The sequence below is a fragment of the Rissa tridactyla genome, chromosome 1, assembly GCF_028500815.1.
Source record: "Rissa tridactyla isolate bRisTri1 chromosome 1, bRisTri1.patW.cur.20221130, whole genome shotgun sequence".
NCBI lineage: Eukaryota > Metazoa > Chordata > Aves > Charadriiformes > Laridae > Rissa > Rissa tridactyla.
Genome location: NC_071466.1, coordinates 74,276,174 through 74,293,322, shown reverse-complemented (window position 1 = coordinate 74,293,322; position 17,149 = coordinate 74,276,174). Strand labels below are relative to the sequence as shown.

General features: G+C 38.5%; 1 protein-coding gene across 15 annotated transcripts in view; it reads right to left on the bottom strand.

The window, feature by feature from the left end:
* Nucleotides 1-17,149, bottom strand: part of INPP4A (inositol polyphosphate-4-phosphatase type I A) — a 131,654-nt gene that overhangs the window by 60,627 nt on the left and 53,878 nt on the right. For 13 of the 15 annotated variants that reach the window (XM_054212636.1, XM_054212473.1, XM_054212714.1 and 10 more), the window contains one exon: nucleotides 15,518-15,577. The exons of the other annotated variants lie outside the window; for them this stretch is intronic. The gene's annotated coding sequence lies outside the window, so the exon portion shown is untranslated. The remainder of the gene's footprint in view (nucleotides 1-15,517; nucleotides 15,578-17,149) is intronic. 15 annotated transcript variants of the gene reach the window in all.

The window sequence follows — 17,149 nt, the reverse complement described above, 5'->3', positions numbered from 1 at the left end:
TATAAGACAGAAAACACAGAGATAGAATAAAGTTTGGAAAGAGTTACTAAAGGTTACTACAACTCTGATTGGTTTAATGTGTAAAATGAGCAAATATATGAACAGCCATGAACAAATAAAAATGTTGCGAGTACTTACTTAGAAGGTTCATGTCTCCTCACTCCAATATATTACAGATTAAAGTGGTCTGTTCAGACAGAGAAGGTAGGAAGTACTTGTATAGCTGCAGTATGCGCTGTGCAACACTTTATTCTGCTATAACAACTTTCTTTCACTCTCATCTTCTAACAGACCAAATGTAATAAACATTTCAGTCCAAAATTCAGACAAAAATTAAGACTCCTATAGGGTATGGCCATGGATTTCTTGAGTCCAGGGCTTTTAAAAACAATTTTCAAATAATTGTAACCACAATGTACTGGTTTGCTTTCAGCAACTAGTACTGATCAATCTTTAGAATTGATGTATGTTAGTGGGCTTCAAAAGTTTATTTTAAAAAATGAGTGCGGCAGGGATGATAGCAACGATCACAGAAAGATATAAACGCTATGCAAGGACAAAGGGCATATATTAGTGCTGAGTTCCTTCCAGCACTCAGTGCTCAAAAATATGAGCTTAAATGTCAGAGTTTTGTCAATTCTCCAGGCACTAACATGCCTTACAAAACTGGTGTGTTACTACAGGCCAAGTTTATCTGAACCTCACTATTTTTAAAAGCAAATTTCGCATGGATACAGAAAAGCCTGAAAATGTGAAGGATGCATCCCAAATCACTTTCCGTTCTTAGAGTTCATGACTAACTCACTCTCATGACTGATATATTTGACTCAATTTTTACATGCTGAAGGCAAGCAACAGTGACGTCGGCTTCTCCTGATAACTCTTAGTGCCTCCCACCACACCTTATCAGAAATTCATAAGCATGCTGCTTACCTCAGTAGTCAAACCGCCAAGGCAAGGCGGCAGAGATGATGTTTCTGCCCACAGCTACCTGTCTTACTCTTTTGGCCCAGACGAGAACAGCTACCTGCATTTCATCCACACAAGTTTATAGCCCACCATCTCATCAAAGCCACTTTCAGCAACAGTTTAAACTTAAGATACTGAATTGCATCTCAGTATGGGCACACATTCCTATATCCGCTGTCCCTGCTAGAGAGGCAGTAGCTTCTGGCTAAAAGGCAGGACCAAAAGCTGAATATAAAGACTGGGTCAGAGCAGAAGGGTAATCAGGCCTGGAGTCCTCTCTGAGAGCAGGCAGCGCGAGAGGCTGAGAAAAACAGTATAATGAGCAGTACTGGTATTTTATGAGGCATCTCCAGGTTTGCACCCTCAGATTCAGCTGACAAGCACCCTAGGAACTTTCTGAGCTGGGCATCAGACCCAGATCTCTGTATTTAACAGATGGTGGTAACATGACAGCTAATATATTACCAGAGTTCATTGTTGGCCCTTGCAGCACTGTTACCCTGTAGCCCTGTAATACCATATTGCCATCACTAGTGACTGGCTGTAAGCCTTGTAGGGTGGCTTGCAAACCCCGATGACTTAGGCTTTTCAGGCTTGCTTTGTCTGAACTTTTCTTGACCTGCCTGCAACTTTGTTTTAGCCTGCAATTAAACTTGGTTTAGTCTTAACAACAATTTTTCCAACTGCCCAGATGTCTGTGGCTAATTTGTTTTTACTTTTGTTTATCTTTGCGTGGTACCATCATTATTTTACAATTCTAACACAATGATGTAGCGCAGAAAAACACAGGCCTGGTATGATAGCAGAGGACTTGAGAAGCGGAGACACAGGACAGAGCGGAGTATGAGCACGGGATAGAAAGAGATAGGGTACAGAACTGATGCTTGGAAGCACTGCGGACAGCTCACCCATGGTCACTTAAAGAACTGCAGACTTGAGGCTGGACAAAACCGGTTTTAGAGGTAATAAACAGAACAAAGAAATAGTATCTAACGTGTATGTGAGGTACCACATATTGTAAATTCAGATGTAATGAGGAGCTGCAGACCAATGAAGAAAGAGCCAAGTTTAAAAGCTTGTTAGCAAACATAAAAATGACCCCAAGTGGATCCTAGAGTGACGAAGAAGAAACTATCAACATAAACATCATATTCCCCCTGTCAGCATCTGAAGTCCTTTAGATGCTGACAACTACTGAAACATCTCTCCACATACCCACTACCAGAATGAACCCAACTTAAGGCCCAGAGGAGCAGGGGAAGGGTGAGCATTACAGCAGGATAAAAAGGCAGACACTTTGTATGTTCAATGACTTTAACTGTATTGTTATTTGTTGAGACTTGCCCCTGTACAGAAGCATTCTTTCTTTTCCTGTAATTATTAGATCTGAACAAGTAATGAGTCCTGGATTAGACTGTAAACACTTTAATTATAATAACAACAACAACTTCTTGCCTTTAGATTTAAGGTGTTTTTCATCTTTGCCCATAAAAAAGATATTGAGTGTAACAGCACAGGTATGGAATTTAGTGCCATTCTTCACTGTTTACTTGTACCAGCAGACGCTGTTGTCATCCAGTGTTTTAGGAGAGAAATTTTTCAACAGTTGGAAGCACTAATTTTACTATTTCCAGCTTTTTAAGGTCACGCAGATCTCATCTCTACAGCTTAATTTAGAGAGTTTTTATAGACTAAAGATGCAAGAATGAGAGCTAGACATAACATTGTCAGGACAGTTTGTGATCACTGGGATAACATCCATGCTCCAAGCACAATCTATTTGCTTCCACTGAAAACATTAAATGATCATCTGCCCCACAAAACTATCATGGTGAATCACAGATGTCACTGTAATGTATCTTTGTCAAATGACTATTTTAAAACAGTAAATGTCATAAACCCAAACTTTTTAACTCTTTGAACCGCAAGAACTAAGAAAAAATGAAATGGGACATTATTAAACTCTTATATCAATAGCTTTCAATCTTTTCTGATTGAAAACTCCCTGAAAATTTTACAGAAGAACCCTTTGGTACAAGCTAATTTAAAGCTACTGACCGTAGGCTTGCTTTCCTCAGTCTTTTCCCACTAACTTATTTGCATAGTTCACGGACAATTTAAAACCACCAACTTAAACATTGTAAGAATCAAACAGTTATTTGTCAAGACTAATTTTTTTTCATTTTACTTTGTTTCCATCTGCTCATAACTACACAAATTATTCACCTAACATTCTAAATTCTTCCATGTTTGGTCTCAATTTAGAAGTAAATTTGTGTTTGGAAAGTGTGAGCTAAAGCCTTTCTGGGCATTTTCCAATTCTGAAAAGGGAAAGTCTAATAATAACTTGTTTATCCAATTAAGAAAAAAAAAAGTAATAGTTTTCAACAAGGAAAATAAAAACAAACCGTAACTGAAACCCTACATGGCAAATAGTTCTTTATGAGGTACACACTTACAAAAAAACCCAAACAAGCAATTTGCTAACCCAAATAAAAGTGAGTTAAAGAAAAATCTGAGTCCGGCATTACCTATGGGGAATGAAGTCTAATGAATGAAGCAAGTCTAATGAATGAAGGAATAGGAGACTAGCACTCAACCCAAGCCCTGGGGATCTTTTAATACTAAAGCAACAACAGTGTAAAATCCCTATGAAAATTCAGGCTACTAAAGGATGATGCAGAAACAGTGGTATTAGCATGCATTCAACACGCACTTTGTTAACTCTTCTATTCTGAACAGCTCTGTGGCTAAGTATCCGAGGGATGTCTCTGTGGTAATACACAGATTTTAAGGAGAATTCCACACGCAATGAGCTACCAAATTGCATCCTTATCTTGGCTATGAAATTATCGAAGTGCTAATCAATCCTGGGTATGCAGCTCCTTTATTGGTTCACAATAAAGACTGTGAGAGCCAAAAAAATACTGTTCTCTACACTTCTGCTGTACTACAAGTTTTTATATAACTTAAGCCTCACAAGCAGTTTAGCTAATTTAAATGATTGGTACTGTAAACTCCAATCTTACAAATGGAGGAATGTTTTCAGAGATCCAGAGGGGGTGAAAAGGTATAGAAGTTTGACTGCACAGTCAGGTAGAAGGTGCAAAAGTTAACATATTTATTAATATTTCCATTTCTAAAATATGACCACTACACAAATGGATAGGTTTGCTTGCAGTTAAACTGTCATAAAAGCAAACGGCATGAAACTGCAGCTATATCTGCCTTTTACAACGGTAGATAAAATTATGTTGCCTGGGAGTGGACAATGCGGCATCCAAATAACTAGTGTTAAAACACATTCTCTTTTCCTCCCCAGTGACATGCCCAGGTCACTCCTGCGTAATCGAGAATAGAGTTTGCAATCACTTATCCAAAAGGTTTTTCCTAATGTGATCTGTCATATTGTAAAAGAACTCTTTAATCTGCCAAGATTACAAATCAGATTGCAGGAGTCAATAGTGAAAAACATACTAAGAATTTCTCCTCAGTTCTGGAAAAGCCATGACCATGTGGTAGTTGCTGTGTCTCTTTTTGAGGCACCTCTACAACCACAATCTTTTCAGGTCTCATGTTCAGATTTTTCTTTTTGATCACTAATATGGAAACTGACCTCAGGACAGTTACTCCTTTTGTGCTATATGATTTCAAAGCCAAAACATTAAGTTACAATATGCCAGTGCCATCTCTGTAGCGATGGATGCAGCAGGATATAGAAAGGATCTTTCCTGCTCTGTGAGGCTCCTATTTAGCATACTGATTTTGTCCAGTCTAATGAAAGATGTTTTGTAATGGATGCCAAATACTTATTGGTGCTCCTGGGGAAGGGAAAAAAAGGACAGTTTTTAAACAAGACCAAGAAGAGCTGCTCCAGATGACTGAAGCTGCGCTGGGAAATTACAAACTGCTTTTACTTTAAGACTTGGAGGAAATCATGATAATTTTTTTGTCTGTGCTTGCCTCTTCCTTTCACTGCATAGCAAGATATCCAAGCTCTCAATTACAGACAATCTCAAGTACCAATAAGTGCATTTCTCCATAAAGCTGAATAAACATCAACAAACATATATGATAAAATACAGTCACTTGACACCACTCATACCCAATGCTCTGGGCATCGTTTTGTCCATGGGGATCCGTAACCACTGCTCCCCGAGTCACTTTTGCCCCCAGCTGTGCTTTCTTGAAAAATCAGTCCTTAAGAACTTTTTCTTTCCATTTTTCCTCCTTGGCGTCAAATACTATCTGAAAGCACTCCCAACTTTCCTTCTCAAAGAAATAAAAGACTGTGTGGCAGGGTTATTTGACATTATAACTATTACTTAACCCATCAAAGCAAATGGGCCGACACATATAACTGATTGTTTGTCTGAGGATAAAATGTACCAACAGGCACCATACAAAACAAAGCTGATTTGTCATACTTATGAATCCAAAATAGAAAAGGCTTTTCTTCCTGTTATAGTATAGTGATTTCAAAGCTGATTCATAGACAAATATCAGTGAAACAAACCAGAAAATATTAAAGTTTGTAATTCAGAAACAAAATGCTACCTTTCAAGCTATTACTAAGTGCTACATGTGTCTGGTATGTTTACAAAACACATTTTTTCAGAATTTCTCTTCAACAGCCATTCAAGTGTACTGTTAAAGAACTCACCTTGAACGCGCAAAGAATTCATCTGTTTGAGAGTGCATCAGTTAACCTAGAACATTATCTCCTACCTTATTGTTCAAGAGATTAAAAATCCCCTAAAACTCTGATTTCTTTTTACTTAGTTCCTATTTATGTAGTCTATGAACTGTAAGAGAATAACAAACAGAAGTAGTGATAACATATTTTTCACTAACAATGAAAACATAAGAATCACTTATATTGATAAATAACTGCAATCCTATGCCAAGCTTAAAGCTTCGTAGACTGGCATTTGAAAATACTCATAGATCTTCTAATAAATATTCAAATAACAACACAAAAAAATCCAGAGAACTAAACTAAACTATTTATATATATATATACACACATATATACATACACACATGGAATTAGAAAGCAAGAAAGTCCTCTCCCAGTAACAGTGAATAGAAGGAGGATTTAATTAAAAATTCATTTTTGCTGTATTGAGACAAACAGAATGGAGTCTGATTGTTTATCACCTTTTCTTTATTCCCATTACCAACCGATTAATACCATGATATTCCAATCACTAATTGGATACTCTTTCATCTTGGTTTTTAACAGTTTTCTTTCCTGATGCTGTTACTTTATTTCTGTAGGGAAGGTGTTAAATTTTTTCCTTTCCTAAAGATTATTCATTTTCTTCATAGTATAGTCATAGAGTTCCTGTATTGGCCCGGGCCCATGCATTAAAAGAAAAAGAACACAGGGAATCCCAGGAATAAAAGTGTTGAAAATATTTCAGGAGTGTTTTCCTTTAGTTTCTGTTGTGGTAGTTTAGCTAGAGAAAAAGCTTCCCCTCTCTTTAGGCTGAAGACAAGATCTTTACCCCACACCTTAAAGCCTAAAGACGACCTTTAAAAAAGGAAAATCAACGAAAGGTAGCTGCTTTTCCTCCCATCACCCATAAAAATCATAGTTGGTGCTTTGGTTCAAACAAGTTTAGCTTCTAAAGTCAGGCCTTGTTTATCAAGTGCTAACAGTCTTCACTGAAGACTAAGGTACCTGTCTGTATTAATGGGCATATTTATTAAATGGAGCCTGGCTCCCTTATGGGATGGAGCTTTGTTATTATGGATTCCAAATTCCATGAATTCCAAAATTACGGAATGAAGCACCCAACCAAAGTGGTGGAAACACCACTATCCAAGATGTTTCCAGGACACACTACCAAACATGTAGGTTTACACAGCTGGAGTTTCCTCCACACAACCATTTCTCTCTACACCTCCACTTTGGATGTTTGAGAGTATTTGGCAGCTGTCTGGAACAGCTCCAAAAATCACCTTATCCCAAATCCCAGCAACCTTCCTTTAGACAAATCTGCTTATGTGAACATGCACAATCACAGTGAAAATGTCTCCTTTCAGAAACACCAGATCAATGCTCAAATGTCCCACTAAAAATAGCTTAGTGCTAACAGCTGAGCAACACCTTTTTTTTTCTTTTTCTTTGTTTTCTTATGTTAACATGGGCAAAAATTCAACAATAAAGTACAATTTCAGACAGACTATTTTTTAAATGCTTTCAAGGAGCGTAAACTCTCACAAGGGTCTGAGCCACAATACATCTTTCAGACTATCTCATCTTTGTGTTTTAGGCATTTCTGGGGTTAAAGTCTAGCAGGAGTTGCACTAAGATTTTTTTAATATGGAAATTACAGAAAAATCTTGAACAAAAATATTCCCAAATGAATATATTTTTGTTTCAAAGCAAAATTAGCATGAACACATTTGAAGAAGAAATTCATATTCTCTCTGTCATGCTTGCCTACAAACCCCCAGAATACCTTGGCATATTTTATTTTTAGTTTTTATAGCATATAATCTATCCAAACAGAAAAATTTACCATTAAAAGCACCATGACAGAAAGATCCAAGTAAATTAGAACAACCTGTCTTGTACTGCATACATTTCAGCAGAGATACAGTTCACATAGACCCTATTTCATTGTACAAAATTATTTCATTTTTTATTACTGTTTAAGAATCTGTGTGAACAAATCATGAGGACAGTGTTTACCCTGACTAAACACCATGCTATGAAAATGTTAAGCAAGGTGTATACTCTTTGGATGGGATTCACTTCACTGAGCTGTACTGAAGTTAAGCAAAATAGGCAAATAGTTAGAATTGAGTACAGAGAGATAGGAACCTTCAAAAGGTAATTCTTTCTGACTTTTAAACAGCTATCTTAAGAGACTAGAAACAGGATTAAATTTGCACTCCAACATCTCGTGTTTAATAATGTTCTAAAACAGTTCTTGGGCAGACCAGGGAAGTATTCCAAATCTGACAATACTCTTTGTCTCTTCATTTGCACTTATTTCATCCATCCCCTCCCCAAAAAAGAAAAAACCCAAAACACTGTGATGGGAAGGAAAGGTTTGCTAGAAATTCCTCTATTTCCTTTTCTTCCTCAATAGAAGCGTAAGATGCCTTTTTCCTGAAACTTAAAGAGGTGGAATTCCATCCCTGATCATCTTTTTCTTCTCCAGCAACCTCTTCAAATGATGTTCTTCCAATTTTTCTGGCCATCCTTATAAGTGACAGCCATGTAGGCCTGAGATGCTCCAAGTGTTGTCTCTCAGGAAGAGGCTTAGACAGATTTTCAAATTAAAACCCCAGTTTACTAGCCAGAAAAACATGACTTGGTACTAAATAAAACCCAGAATACAGAAAAAAGGCCAAACCTAAACTAGGACAGATTATAAATCTAAGGGAGTTGACCATGACTCTAATAAACAATAAACCTGAAAAAGCACTCACACATTTTCACTCTTATCTTCTCAGTCCTCCCTCTTGCCCTCCATCCTCTCAGACTGTTTCCAACAGAATACCCCCTTCCAAACTATTGACAATTCAGTCCATAAATAGTATTTTTTCTTCACTGTGGCAATTTTCCAAGTAAGGACTGTGAGATCATCACACGATTGTTTTTACCACAGAACAATAACGACTTAGTACCACTATGTAATGATTAATTAGAAAGCAGGAAAAAAAAAAAGAGAAGCCATACTATTCTCTCCTGATATTCTGCTATGCACTTAAGAATCTCAGAAACACAAGCTAAGCACTTATTAATAAACAAATAACTAGAGAACTAAACATAACATTGCCGGAAGTACATTAAAAGGTTTCTCGCAGTGGCATTTCCCTCCTGTTATTTTACCGATAATTCTGCTAAAGAATGACCCGATCAATGTCTTAATAGCTGATAAAGCCACTTAGAGCCAGTCAGGATTTGCAACAGAGCAGAAAGCACATTACTCACCCTTGCTGAAAGAATTCAGCTCCTTTTCAAACCTGGTGTTGGGACAAACTAGCATCTAGACAAAGGACAGTTCTTCAGCAACATACAGTTAAAGTTTAAGCATTTGTCAAACTAAGGAGATATCTGGGGCAAGGGCTGTCACTGACTGTAAGTACTGCACCCGTCATTTGTCACGACAGACACATCAGAGATCTTCACAGTTTTCGCTTCAGAGCAAGCTTTTCTCTCACTGGTCACGAGTTTACTGCCCAGCAGTCTGTTTCTAAACGTATCTTTGTCATAGGCTAAACTTAACATGCCTTTGTCCAGCCCTACAAATTCACTTGATGCCTGATTTATCCCACAGCTTTCCCTGTGCAGTGCAGGGAAACTGCAGGGCAATGCAGTAGACGGCAAGTATCACACTATATGAGTGATCAAAAAGCACAAGGTGCCAAACAGCCTAAATCCAACGAATCCAAGCAATCATTGCTCTTCATAAATCTTTAAGCTCTTCCTTAGATGTACATCAAGCATTCTTCTACTGACTATTGTCATATATTATGGGATTATCGCTATGCATATCTATGTCAGTTAAATATTTTATCCATATGCTAGGTACACACACAAACTCCAGTCACTAAGAAGCACCATATATACTCAGTTCACATCACCTCTAAATCATGTCTGGACATTTCTGTTTCTGTATCATAAACTTCGTATAATGCCATATTGTTACACATAGACTTTCTTTAGTCTTCTGGTGGACTAGAGACATCCTGCTTGTTAGCTATCACCTAGCTGATATCGGCCACATTCCAAAGCTCCCCATGACCCCAGCAGCATAGCTGCAGCAATTACACCCATTTTGTTAGTCTTCCTGACATATCCAACACAGCTGTTTCAGACCCCTCTTGTAATATCATTCCTTTGATCATCCCTGCAGCTTTTCTCTGCATCTGAGACGCACTGAGATGAAGTTTCTTGGATATCGCAAGAAGTGTTGCACATTTATTCCAGATCAGGTCCCAGCCCAGATGCACCCAGATGAGGTGCCCTCCCTCAATTGGAAATACCTCTCCTGTCACTTACCTTGATCCTATCCATCACTTTCATGATAGTGTCAAACTGACAGACTAGAGACAAACTCGAACCCACTTACCCTCACATAGGCCTTTCTCCTTCAAAATGCTCCGTTGTTGAACTCCCTGTTTGTAGGAAAAGTTGTTGTACTACTTCCTAAGCTGAGGCTGTAGCACAATCCAATTTCAGATGTTCACCACAGATGCCAGAGTCAGGTGCCTAGGTTCTGCTAACAGTCAAGAGAGAAAGGCAGGAGTTGCGTGCCTAATTAAAAATCTGCCTCTTTCCACTGATTATGTAAGAACTTAGGACTGCTAATTTTGACACCAAGGTTAAATTCAGTAAGTGAATTCCTGCCAGTGTGTGGCCTGACAATTTGCTGGGTTGAATTCCATCCCTTTAGTATTACCTAATTGTACAATTAATTGTACAGTCATTCCACTGGAATGTACTGGAAATTAATATCCTTCTCCCATCAGCAAGTTTCAACAGCCTGCTTTCAGTACAACATAACAACAAAATCAACTCAAAAACAACAAAAAAGCCTCAAGAAAACTAAGCAAGTCAAATCCCAAAGAATCATTAATCTCATATACCTACCTCCTGTTATTTCTACTTGTGCCAGTTATTTGCGTGAGTTTACGCAGTTCTTACACTAACCTCATCTTCCTCCACCTTGAACAGTAATTGTGATGAAGCACCATGTTAAATGGTTCAGTAGAATCCAGAGAGACCAGATCTAGCACATTTTTTCTTTTTCTAGATAAACTACTTTCTTATTAAAAAAAGATACTAGGTCAGTCTGACATGACCCATCTTAGCAAAATAGGTCATGTTTCATCCTCCTTCCACTCAACTCCCGTGTCTTTAATTATTCGCTCCTTCAAAAAATTTTCTAAGGTTATTAAAGTCAAATTAACAAGCCTGAAGTTGTCTAGATCACATTTTCGATTTCCTAAGACATATAACATTTAATAGTATCAAGTAATAAAAATCCTCTAAAAAAATCTCAGTAACAGATCTGTATTTTCATTACATATAAATAAAAGGTACCTCTAAGAAATTCCCAATTTGTGAATTCCCAATATAGCAACTTAAAAAGTCACTCTGACAGCCAGAAAGTCTGACTGCTTTTAGAATAGGGGAGATGCAAAAACCAGGTCATGCTTCTAACATTACAAAATGCTGTGTGAAATGATAAGCAAAATACTCAAGACTTCCTGAAAGCTCCTGAGATCCCCAAATCACAAGATATACAGCAAGATATAGCTAGGACCCTTGTTTGACTTGATATGGAAAATCCTAGTGAGAATCTGAGATGCTTCTGGGATCTCTTTTACACAAGCCTCTTTAAGAGCTGCACGGTACCTTAGATTCCCATCATTCAGTACAATTTCTTATATTCACAAACTGTTGGGTATGTTCATGTAGACTTTCCAATTTGTTGGGTCACTCAAACATGCGACATCTGAAAAAGTTTTTGTGCCGATGCATAATTTTCTTGACAAAATTTAAAGGCTTTTTAAAAGGATAAATACACTATCCAGTTCAAAAAACTTGTTCGATAGGATGTATGAAAGTTTTTTCTTTTTTCCTTTTCTTGTTTTAGCATTTTTGTACCTCTATCAGCTTGCCACACACATACAAAAGATTTGCAAAAAATACCTTAAAAGCATACAAAACATTCCCTTAGTCTGCAATTTCAAACTCTTTTTTTGACCCAAACTGGCTTTTCTATGCCTTGAGCTGAAAGCAATCATCCTGTTAAAAGGTGATATTTGTGCATGTTGCCTCCTTCAGGCAAATTGGGCCTGAATTTTAAGACACCTACTTATTGATTCATTCTTCAAATAGCAGAAGTGTGAGTTGTGCATCCTGGTGCTTTAGAAGTACATTTGTAGCTGTGTGTACACATCACACAACATTCAAAACAGGCAGCCAGTTAAGATTCCTTCTGAATATCGCGGCTAAAAACTTCTACTTCGGGTCTGCCTAAGTTAACACTTACGGGGCACGTCAATAAACTCTGGTTCAGCTTAGGGGTAGCACATGAGAACATGCGTAAATATAAGCTTCGGTACTACTGAAATGAATGGAAAAATCAAGATTTCTCCTGATGCAGACTTTAAGACTGACTTGACTTCCTCAGAGACCTCAGATCACTGACAACTGCTCCTGACTTCGCCAAGGGCTTCAAGTACTTGGTGTCTACAAAGGACTTTTATTGAGACGTCTGAGTTCAGATTAAACATACATATATGAAAATATGACCTCAGGTATTTAAAGCCCATCTTCCCTGCCCTCCCAAAAGTTATGAAAAATCATGCACTAAAGCTAAAAATAACAAGGAGCTTTTTCTTCTATTTATTCTGCAGAGACTAGCAGGCCGGCAATGCCCCAGTCTGAGGCATACTATCACTGAAGATTTTTGTCTTTTATGACAGTGCTTCAAGCTATTGTATTCCACCTAGCCTTGGAGACCATACAGAAAGTTGCCAAGTGTTGGTACTGCACAGTCAGACCTTTTGATGTATGGAAGGTGGGACTTGAGGACCCGCATGATCATTTCCTATCTTATCTTCATGGCTATATGGAAAGTGACACTGGAAGTAGGAAATGATCCATATGCATAGTTTCCCAGAATGAAAGTAGGATGGTAGGCAGCTGATTTTGAGGGTTGGTTTAGATGGTTCGGATTAAGTGTTAATCCTCTCAGTATGTTTTAGTGAAATAATTATTCCTGAAATCCTCATAATGATTCTGTGGTACTTCATCTATGTATCTCCCAGGGATAATGCTGAGATTATTAACAATTAGGTACTGGACATTTTGTAATTTGAACAGTGTAACAGCTTTATAATTAAAATGCAAACACAGGAGTAAAGTGAATATGTTACTGAACTGAATGTAAGCTTGGATAGGATAACGTTCCAAACATTTTAAATGCCTTTATTTAAGAATCATAGAGTCATCGAATTGCCTAGGTTGGAAGGGACCTTTCAGATCATCTAGTCCAATCATCAACCTAACTCTGACAAAACCCATCACTAAACGATATCTCTAAGCACTATGTCTAGAGTAGCATTTAATTCCAGAAAACCCTTAATTTATTTTTCTGCTTGCACAGAACATAACGTAGGTTAAATACTCATAAAAAGAGACAGAAGTCATCATAGTAAAGAAATAAAGTAATAACGCACAGATCATTGTAGTCTCCAGACAGTTAAAACATCTGAAATTCTGCTGCCGCCTTCTCCCTAACTCTGTGTCCTCTACAGCTGTTCTCTTTAGCTATGTATCATCATGTCCTCTTACCCTTCTTTCTGTCCCTCTCCCTGCATTCAGGTTCTACTCAATCTGATCATGCCTTCATTTAAGGTATTATTCAAACTCAGTCCTTCATCTTTGCCCTTACTGCTAAAGTCATGGTTAACTCTGCAGACTAGAATTAGCAGCCTGAAAAACACCTAATGGAATATAGAACATTATTGAAAGGCCAAGTGTCTTACATTATGCAATAACTGCACAGTAGTTACTGCAATTATACATACCAACCCAGCATGGTGCTTGCAATTGATCTAGCACTAACAAGAGGATGATGAACATGATGGTCTATGAAACAGGATGACTGCACGTTTAACACAGCCATGCATTCACACATGGTCTGCTCCGCATTTTAATATACTTTACAAACCCACATGAAGGGAAAAGCAAGAGGGGAAGGAACAAACTAGCAAATGCTGGTTTTTGTTAAAAAATGTACTATAAAAGCAGATAGTAAACTTGCAGTAAAAGCTAACAGCAACAATGATAAAGCACCTTGCCGTGCTAATAGCAATTACCTCTCCTTAGTCAGTCACTCATGCCATTTATCCATTCATCACCCATACCAGTACGTGCTTTAGCAACGCACATTTCCTGGAGATGTCACCCAAAGAACTGACTGAAGAGAAAGCAGGGACTGATACTTAAAAAGGGTGCCACAGGAGATAAACTCTGTTTTATACACACACACTAAGGAGCCTCAATTCAAAAAAGTTATGTGGAGTTTTACATATGCAACGAGTTTGATTCTTAATGAAGAAGCCACTAAATCGAAATCAGTTGAAAGAAAATAGGCACCAAAATACCACGCAAGCAGGCAAACAGAAGTGGGTGGCATTCTCTTTTCTTTCTTTCCTATTTTCTCTCCAGACCTAATCTAACACAAAGCTTCAAATGAGTAGTGGGATCTGTCTAAATGGAGTTGATTGCACAGCCAGGGCCATATTTGAGAAATACTTAATTAGGATGATATGCTGTCCCTGTAGGGGAGCCCCAAATGCTGTTTTTTTCCTCTACTGTTATGGATTTCTTTGAAAGTGTGGAGACAGACCCCACAGAGGAGAAGACATAGCTGTCTTGGGGAAGAATGACAATTCTTTTTTAATTTCTTCAGCAAGAAGCAGCACTGAACTGGATAAAGATGCAGGATTGCCCCAGGCATATCTTTTCCAATGCAGACAATGATTAATAGAAGAAAGAAAGATTATATGAATGACTAGTATTACTGCAATTCCTTTTAAGTTGCAGTAAAACTAGCTACAGGGTCTGGCAACACTAATTTGCTGCTGGCAACTTCGTCCCTGCCTTCCTGGGATCAAGAAAGATCTGTAAGTGCATGCCTGATTCCCAAGTTATTCTTCACTGAACGGTTCAAGATGGTGAAAGGAAAAAATTACACATAAACCCCTGAAGCATCCCATTGTCCACTGTATTCCATTCCGCCCCAGTTAAATAACCCAGTCCATGGTATCGACCACTTGCTATAATTTCAGGTGTAGGCACAATCATGGCACCACACCTCTCTAGACTTTTCAGTAATTGATCCTCAGTCTGCATTAAGACACACATCTGATACAAGAAAAGCAATGCTGCACAGGAAAGTGCATTTGCTGTCTCTGTCTGCTTGATCTTACAAATGAGCTTGTTCTACCTTAGTAGGAGTTGGGCAAAAACACCTCTGAGAAGTCACTACTGTTCACCACTGATTCTACTCCAACATTCATTCTTTGCTGAATTCTGTAAAAGGGCACTGGGGGCACCAAATCAGAGATGCCTTTCTCCATCTCTGTTCGCCCAGGATGTTCGAGGGAGGAGAATTAAGGAACCATCAGATTGCTCTTATGGTGGAAACAGGTGACAAATATCATCCTTTCAGCATAGGCTGTACTTTAAATCTTACACTTTTCCGGAAACATATCACTTGTTCAAAGAAGAACAAATGACTAATGACACTGTCACTAGGTAATGACCTACCTGAGCTTCTGTGGACAAGGCACCCAATGATAGTAAAAAACCTCTGGCCACAGTACAAAGCATAGGGTAAGCATGCCACTGACACTAAATGTATGATCTTGTCAGCAGTTCATTATTTCTGAGGCTGAAGTTCTTTTGCTTTGTCTGCCTCTAATTTATTTAATCTTTGAACCTTTGCATTCAGTGTCCACAGATCATCACACATTATAGTAACAATCACTAAAATTATATTACCTTACTCCATCTTTCACTGATGAAATTCGGCATGTGCATCCAGTTCTTTTTTAACAAAGCCTGAAAGACACAAAAAGGACAAACTGTTTCTGACTGAATGGATCCATATAAACAGGACAGTAGCCTAGGAAAAACATTTTTTGGGAAAGCAATAAATATAGGAATAATTTTTTAAAAAACTAAAAATCTGTAAACAATGCAGAGTGTTAACGTTTTATAACATAGCTCCTTTAACATTTGAAACAGAATCTGGACTGTGGATCAGTTCTGAGGAAAGAGAACACAAGAATAAAGTCAAAAGAGAAATTTCAGAATTGGGTACTGTTAGTGTAACATTTTACAGTTAAGGACTGTGATGTATATCTCCCTTCTACTATATTAATCAAAATAAAACACATTTAACAAAAATACTTTTCTATTAAGTCTGTAAAACACTCAATGCAGTTACAGTATAAAAAGCTCAATAAAGTAGCTACTTCATGTCACCAGCGACAATCAAGCTCTCTCCAGCACAGCTTCTCAACTTGGCTACCTTGTCCTGTCTGCTTATTCCAGCTGCAGTCAGTGCTGGGGTCACCACAGGGCACTGCAACTACTTCCCCAAGAGGATGCTCCATGAAACAGAAATGCTAACCCAGCCCCCTCAAGCAATTTTTACTTCCTGCAGGTTCAGACTGAATTCAGATACCACTGGTAGGGAGATCTGAGAGTTTCATTTCTTGCTGCCAACACTCACAGCTCTTCCATTGTGACAAAGAACATAGTGTCCTTAGCCATACCAACATCACTCACCACACATAAGCAACAGGCATCTTAATGGTTTTTTTCCCATTCAAGAAGTATAATCAAGACATTTCCTAGCATGTTTTATCCCATAAAACAGTCAGTCCAGAATCCTTACGCAATTTCATTGTCAAACAGATACCAAACAGATACACAATCCACATGGCAGGAAAGTAACGCAGCTATACATGAAGGCTAACTTTAATCTGAAAAAGCCACAGCTTTCTTAGGCTCACTCTGTAGCCAGCCGAATCCAACATCTATACCACTTAATCCACCAGCTATTGGGGTTAGCCCCTGAATGAGACACCAAGGTGCACGGGAGGCTCCCCATCACACTGCTGACAGCTGCTTCTGTTCTGCCTAACACAGTTGTCACACAGTATTGCAACACTTCACCCATAGTCTTTTCTCAGCCCCCATGGTGATCTTAAGAAACAATCATTACATGAGGGTACTGTTCTGAATTTCAGGTTTACAGTTTCTGAAATGATGCAAGAGCTGTGTTGCAAGAACTGTGCTTTGTAGTGGTAAACTAGGAGCAGGTGCCTCACATCCTGGCATGAGGGCAGCTGGGGTGTTGGATAGTGCAAAACCTGCCGGGATGGGAAGTGAGGTGAGGTAGACAGACAAACCTGGCACAGTGCTGTCCACATGGGGAGCACTGCTTCACTCCAGAAGCAAAGCCAGAAGTAAAGTAACACACAGTATAAAAAAAGTGGGCATCGGGATGAAGGAGCAAATGGGAGAGCAAAATGTGGATGAATCTGATGGGAAATGGGCTGGGCTACAGGACAGTCCAAGCCAGAAGCCAGCTGAAGATGCCAGCTCACTTCCTCAGCCTTTGAC